Source organism: Leopardus geoffroyi, chromosome B2 (genome assembly GCF_018350155.1).
Source record: "Leopardus geoffroyi isolate Oge1 chromosome B2, O.geoffroyi_Oge1_pat1.0, whole genome shotgun sequence".
Taxonomy (NCBI): Eukaryota; Metazoa; Chordata; class Mammalia; order Carnivora; family Felidae; genus Leopardus; species Leopardus geoffroyi.
The window spans coordinates 72,436,405-72,443,582 of record NC_059332.1 but is presented as its reverse complement, the minus strand read 5'-3'; the positions used below and the strand labels follow the sequence as shown (position 1 = coordinate 72,443,582).

General features: G+C 36.9%; 1 protein-coding gene and 1 long non-coding RNA gene across 3 annotated transcripts in view; both read right to left on the bottom strand.

The window, feature by feature from the left end:
- Positions 1–3,382: 3,382 nt before the first annotated feature.
- Positions 3,383–4,929, bottom strand: LOC123608657. The gene is made up of 2 exons (XR_006717364.1): positions 4,344–4,929; positions 3,383–3,525 (listed from the first exon to the last, which is right to left on the bottom strand). It is a non-coding gene; the product is annotated as an uncharacterized LOC123608657 (long non-coding RNA).
- Positions 4,930–4,971: 42 nt separating this feature from the next.
- Positions 4,972–7,178, bottom strand: part of BCKDHB (branched chain keto acid dehydrogenase E1 subunit beta) — a 205,007-nt gene continuing 202,800 nt past the window's right edge. The window contains exon 11 of one of the 2 annotated variants that reach the window (XM_045498874.1): positions 4,972–5,201. The gene's annotated coding sequence lies outside the window, so the exon portion shown is untranslated. Of the gene's footprint in view, positions 5,269–7,178 lie in introns of both variants that reach the window. The other variant, XM_045498875.1, reaches the window with a different exon arrangement.

Here is a 7,178-nt window from a genome sequence, read left to right as displayed (position 1 = left end):
CAATCGAAAATGATTAGGCGTTTAGAGTTACCTAGCCAATGAGGTAGGACCTGAGAAGAAAGAAGGGGAAAGGAATGGGGCCAAGCAAAACCCTATAAAACAAGGCCCCTTGCCTATAGTTTCGGGCATCCACTTTCAAATACTCCTTCTCTGTAAAGAAAGCTTTCGTACAAGTCTTACTTGTTTTTTAATGTTTATTTTTAATTTGAGAGAGACAGAGCATGAACAGGTGAGGGGCAGAGAGACCGGGAGACATAGAATCTGAAGCAGGCTCCAGGCTCTGAGCTGTCAGCACAGAACCCAAAGTGGGGCTTGAACTCACTAACTGTGAAATCATGACCTGAGCTGAAGTCAGATGCTTAACCGACTGAGCCACCAAGGCGTTCCTACTATTCTTACTCTCTAATCTTATACTCTGATAAACTTTTGCCTGCTTCTCATTTTATTCTGTGTCTACCTCTTCATTCTTCCAAGGGGTGAGAGAGAGAACCCTGGACATTGAGGTAAAAAAATCCTGCAACTATATCATAATTACATAAAAACATATGTAATGTAATATTCTTTCACATGGCACAGACATTAAAAAATGAAAGAAAACTTCCATTTTGATGAAAAAATAATTTTTATCTTACAATTTATTTTTCCCATTTGGAACTTTCTACTTTTATTTGCTTTTTCTTTTCTTTTATTCTATTTTCTTGTTTTTTTAAATTATTATTCTTGAGCTTCTTCCTCCTTTATTCTTGCAATCTTGGATTTCTACTTTTCTCTTGAAAAGATTTAAAGTCTACGATTTGACCTCTGAGTAAAATCTTGGCTGAATCATATCAGTGATATTAAGTTGTCAATATTTTGTATTGTTTTACATTTCCTCCTTGGTTCCATAGTTACTTAGCTGGATATGTTTTTATTCTAAGTAGTTACAAATGTTTGTTATTAATTTGGAATATGGAGAAAAAACATGGTGCTTTTTAATACTTTTTTTTTTGCTTTTTAATATTTTCCGTGTACCTTAGTATTCGATCAATTTTTTTAACTGCTATGTGTGCTTTAAAAGGTGATACAGTCTCTGTTTACAGGGACAAAGTTTAAAATATATTTTTGTTGACTCCATTCTATTATTTATTCCTATCTACTTCATCTAACAAATTTACAGTGGGATCACAAAGTTGTCTTCTACAACTATTCTGTCCATATTTTCTTTTTTATAAGTTTTGCTTACATTTTTATATTACACCCTTAGAACAAATAATCTGGGGCACCTGGGTGGCTCAGTCATTTAAGGGTCCAATGTTGACTCAGGTCATGATCTCCAGGTTCATGAGTTTGAGCCCCACATTGGGCTGTGTGCTGTCAGTGCAGTCCCAACTTCAGATCCTCTGTCCCCCTCTCTTTCGGCCCCTCCATTGCTCATGCTTGTGTGCTCACTCTGTCGCTCAAAAATAAACATTAAACAAAGAATAATTTAACTGTTATGTCTTCCTTGTAGTATATTTTTTGTTACTATTGACTGCATACTTCTCTCCCCTTGTCTTTTACTTTGTCTGATATGAATTCTGCCACGTTTGTGTCCTTCATATTTATTTTTTGCCTAACTTTGACTTGTTCATTTTTAAACTTTAACCTCTCTAGGTCAACTTATTTCAAGATCCTTCCTTAGTATATATCATGTAACTGGATTTTGTTTGTTAAGCCACTCTACATTCTTTCTTTTTTAACTAGGGAATTTACCCGGTTATATTTATAGTCATAATTGTTACATTTGGCCTCGCTTTTCCCTACTTTTCTTTCCTTGTTCTTTAAACATTTTTTTTCCCCATTTTCTTTGCTAGGGATGTTTCTTAATTAAGTCTGCATCTTAGAATCTAGCTCAGTACCTGGCCTATGACAAGTATCCACTACAACATTTGTGGAATTAATTAGTAAGTATAGCATAGATGGTTTGTACAATGCTATGAAAGATACACATGCTGCTTTTAACCCTATTAGTGACTAATTTTCGGAGCATTTAGAAACCAATCTTAAACTTTCAAGACTAACAAGAGAATAATAAAGTTCTACTCCTCTTTACTGAAACTGAAGAATTTGGCACTTCTGAATTCCTCTTGGCAAACCTACTACTCTAATCTTTGTCAATTTAAGTCACATTTATTATCACGACCATTTTCTTATTTTTACAATAGGGAACACTTGTTTTGCATAAAAAAGGTAGTTAAGACAATTGTTTTAGATATAGATCTTTTTATTTAACTTGTTTTCATTCTTACTTCCAGTCTTTTCCAGCTATGATTTCCTCATTCTTGTTCTTATTTTCTCCTTTTCCTGGCAAATATCTTTAATTATGATGTTTGGGGAGGTATCAGGTATCAGGGTTTCTAAATCTTTGCCCATGTATGAACATTTTCTATTTCTTTCCAAACTAGATGGCCTCGGGGAGTGTATCAGAGTCTCCAAACCTCATGTCTCTCTGGAAATTCTGACAGGATGGCTTTGGGGTCACGCTTCTCACTCCTCAGCCAAGCATTTCTGCTAAAGGCAACACTGTGTGCCTAGCTGGTTAACACCCATCAGATATATCCTCAGGTATACTTGAAATAGGTACAAGTGTGAGAACCAGTCTTTCAGAATTTAGCATCGTTGACAAGGCTGAGGCCAAGTTTTGTTTCTGCACGGGTAACCCGACTTTCCATTCTGAGGCATCGGATGGGGCTGGGCCAGGGCCATCTCTGTGGCTAGTGCTGAATGGCACTGGGGTTGGCAGCCCCTCCAGAGCCACATGCAGTGGGGCGGGAGTTCCCAACAAATGTTCTCAAACAAACATCAGTGCTGTTACTAGAAGGTGGGGGGTAGGGATGCCTGGCAGCTGGAAACCACACATGTCCACCACAGGCAAGCTGATGGGAAAGGGATTTCACTCAACCAAATGTGGACCCTCTATGGGGTATCTTCTCAGTATTCTTACTCAGAGTTTCTATATTATGTGACTTAAACCTAAAGGGTTGAACTGAGGTCATTTTCTTGATCTTGTGCTTGTGATCTTGATCTTGTGTTTTTTCCAATGGATACAGGTCTGTACATGTAACTTGGGTAATACCTATCCGTTGTATAGAATGTGGACGTTAATCATGTTTTTTTCCTAAAGGAATTGGGAAGTATGAAGTGTAGAAGATTACCTTCACTTATATATCCATGTTGTCCCAGAGAGTGTGGCCTTCCTGTGCTGAGCTGAGAGTCCTGGGGACTTGGAATTTAGTGTTCATGTAACACCTCCTAGGCGTCTCATTCCACCGTTCTCATTTTTATAGTGTGAAGCATTTGCGTCATGTAAAGAAAATGTACTTATCACAATTATTTAGATGTATATATCCTCTGCCACAAACCGGTTTAATATTAACTGTAAGCCATTTATTTTGGGAGGGAAAAGGGTGTTTAGTGGTGGGGACTGGAGGGCTAACTGGAAGGGGAAATGCCTTGAAACTCAGGCTCCTAGTGTGTAGATTATCCGCACAGTTGTCTTCATGCTTGCTATTTCAAAACAGAGTAACAGAAAATAAAATTAAAATGGCTTAAGGGAAAATTCTTACAAGACCAGATGAATAGAAGAAATAGTATTTAAAAGATATCAATGGCAATTAAAATAAGTAGCTTTAACTAAAATTATAAATTATATCAACTAAAAAACCTAGTGCAGCTAAAACAAATATGTTTGAATAGAACCCATTATAGGCCAAGATATGGTTGACTACTGCATATTTCCTGGTTTTCCTAGGCTGACCATGTGAGTTAAGAGTTTCCTGCAAGGATGCTTCATGACTTTGGAGGACAGTGAAAACAAAGTCAAGGTCCATGTTGAGTTTTGGCATCTTAAACTCAGAATGTCTTGTATCATAAGCCAACTGGATTCACTAAATGTCTTCCAAACTTGTTGCTGACAAATACATCTTTTCCCATTCTGTAATATACAGGTGTTTCTATTTTTAAACCAAGCACAGGGCTTTATTTTTACCCTAACAAGTGCTCTCGTTCTTTATTTCAGCCCATTGCTATATAGAATCTGTGATAAAGTGCCTTTAATTTACCTCCAAGTTTCTTGCTATCTACAAATATCACTGTAGATTTCTGTATCCTCCAAATATATCTGATAAAAATGAACAGAACACAACTTTTTAAATTGTAGTTTTAAAGTAAAATAAACATTTGTCATCATAAGAAAATATCCATTATCTTCATAGAGAAAGGAAAATGCTATATGACCCTATTTCTCTGATTTGTAGGGAGGTGGATCTTTCTGCTGGAACTGGTGAGAACAAACTTTTCTGGAATCTACGGAAGGGGTGACAGACCTCATGGCACCATCTGTGAGGGCCGGGCCTGCAGAGATGAGGTGTTCGGCGAAGGGATTCCTGAGGCTGTTCAGGCCTGTCTCAAACTATGATGAAGGGCAGGGTGAGAGATGAGGGGCCCTGGCAATGTCCCCAGCCCAGAAGTTTCCTCTGCCAGAGCATTTGTTGTTGCTCATGTTGTTCTGCTTTGATCTACATAATAATAGAAAGGGCATGGAAAAAGATATTTGCTTTGCAACATCATGGCAAAAAAAAAAAAAAAAAATTCCAACTGTATCAAAAGCTTGGCAATTTTATAACAAAAAAAAGGCTCATACTGTCCAGCTCCCACAATTGGGAAGCGAGGCAGCAAGGATAATCCTGCCACGCCTGCCAGCTTCTGGAGAAAAAGTGAGTATGTCCATCAGTGGATCTTGTTGAGACAAGAGAGAAGGACGAGGAAAAATATTCCACAAGTTTCATACATACAACCATCTTAACCACAAAGAACTATAATAAATATAATGAAGTTGAAAATCTGCATTTCTAAACATTTCACTTTCATTCAGATTTAATTGACAAGATAATCTATTACTCTGACTAAAATTCTTTTAACTAATGAAAAAAAAAAAAAAAAGGACACATGACCTGAGGACAATCTGATTTTGCTTTATTGAATATTATCCCAATCCAATATTTACAGATGTAATTAAATGGAATTTATAAGACTACCAAGTGGAACATTTAAAAAAGTTAATCTGAGACACTCTTACTGGAAATCATCGATTCATATGTGTTAATACCATAACTAATTTAAAATTTTCAGCCAATATCCAAGGTGGTTCAGTTCATAAAAACTCTTTTCAAGAAGAGAGAAGTCTGAGGAAATAAAAAGAAAAATGTTCAGAAAAATATTTCCATATCTAGTCACAATCTTCCAGTTTTTCTGTAAAAGAAATTCAATAACAATTATAGACATTCTGGCCACCACGAACTAACAGATTTCTTAACTGCATGACTATTTTCCTCAATGCCATATTTTGCTTTAAGCACAGAAAAACTATTTCTTCTTTTGTCATGTTTTCATGATAGGCTTAAACATTTTTTTATGTTTAAAAATAAATATATATCCAAATTTAAATCAGCACCTAAATACTATGGCCACACATTATTATTACCTTGACTGTCCATTAGAGATAGTCCATGGAAGGTATAGGATGGACAACAAAGATGGCGTTCCTCTAACTAGTCATAAGTGTGACTTACTGTAGAAGCCAGTGGCTTTCATAGACATTCAGAGGACACCAGATCTACTATTGTCTGAAAGAACACCAGGGATATGTTCCTGGTGTTTGGGACTAAGGGCCCAAATTTACATCTGCAACATTGTCAAAATAGAACTGCAAAAAAGTGGGGATCACAGTGGCAGATGGGGGGGGGATTTTTTTCTCTCTCTGTACAAATTTAAAGGTATCTCTCTGCTTTTAGGTGGGCTAGGTTTACTCCTCAAACACAGGATTCAAGAATTACAGAATTTCTTATCTTGAAGAAGTATGTGCTTACATTACTACACAGAGTCTATTCTCCCTTTTTCTTTGCAAGATGGTGGTTCTTCAAAATGTATTGTTATTACTATTTTTAGATATTAAAATGTAAATGTCACATGTTAATATTCAAACGTTAAATCTAAAATTTAATCCTATCTATGTATTTCAAAAATGTCAAGATAAAATAAAGCAGTGTGTCAGTGATAGTAACTTCTATATTAAAGCCCTGAAAACGAAACAGTTTTTAATGGTATTCATTTTTGCTAGAACAATACTGCCAAAGGGGTAAGCATGACATGAAAAATCGTAATGAATAAATATCAATTTATTATCCACAATTTAAAAACATTCACTTTAAAAGAAAAAAGAAATAAAAACATTCACTTGGGGGAGCCTGGGTGGCTCAGTCGGTTAAGTGTCAGACTCTTGATTTCAGCTCAGGTCCTGATCTCACAGTTCGTGGGTTGCAGCACTGTGTTGGGCTCTGTGCTGACAGTGCAGAGCCTGCTTGGGATTCTCTCTCTTTCCCTCTCTCTCTACCCCCCACCCCCCTTCTCTCAAAATAAATAAATAAACTTAAAAAAAGCCAAAACATTCACTTGCCAGAAAGGAATCTGGAAATGGCGGTGGTTCTGGATTCTTTTAAGTAAAACTTCCCTATACACAATAAATAAGTTTCCTGCTCAACAAACCTGTTTTTAGATAATACAAATTGTATGTTATGGATCATCATATAGTTTAATTCACTGGAGTCCACATTAATGGTGCTTGAAGGCCCATTTTTAAATAACAGAAATTAACCCTCTTCATGAACAGTTTAAATAGCTGGTAAAAATATACAGAAATGAGGATAAAACTGGAACCGTGGAGTAAGGTATATTTGCAATCCAACCATGGCACAGAGCATATGCACCTTCCTCTTTGATTCCTCAATGTTAATATGTGCACACATCTGTTTTATAGATATCCGATAATATATCAGATAATAATAATCGATGTGTTTCTATTCAATGTAAATATACCACTATGAATGTGAACTTTTTTCTTAAGTCCACATTCTGTTTTAGAAATTGCCAACACATTGATGACCATTGCCATTGGTTAATAGTACATTCATGGGTGGGGCGCCTGGGTGGCTCAGGTAGTTAAGCGTCCGACTTTGGCTCAGGTCATGATCTCAGGGTTCGTGGGTTCGAGCCCCGTGTCGGGCTCTGTGCTGACAGCTCGGAGCCTGGAGCCTGCTTCAGATTCTGTGTCTCCCTCTCTCTCTGCCCCTTCCCCATTCGTGTTCTGTCTCTCTCTCTCTCTC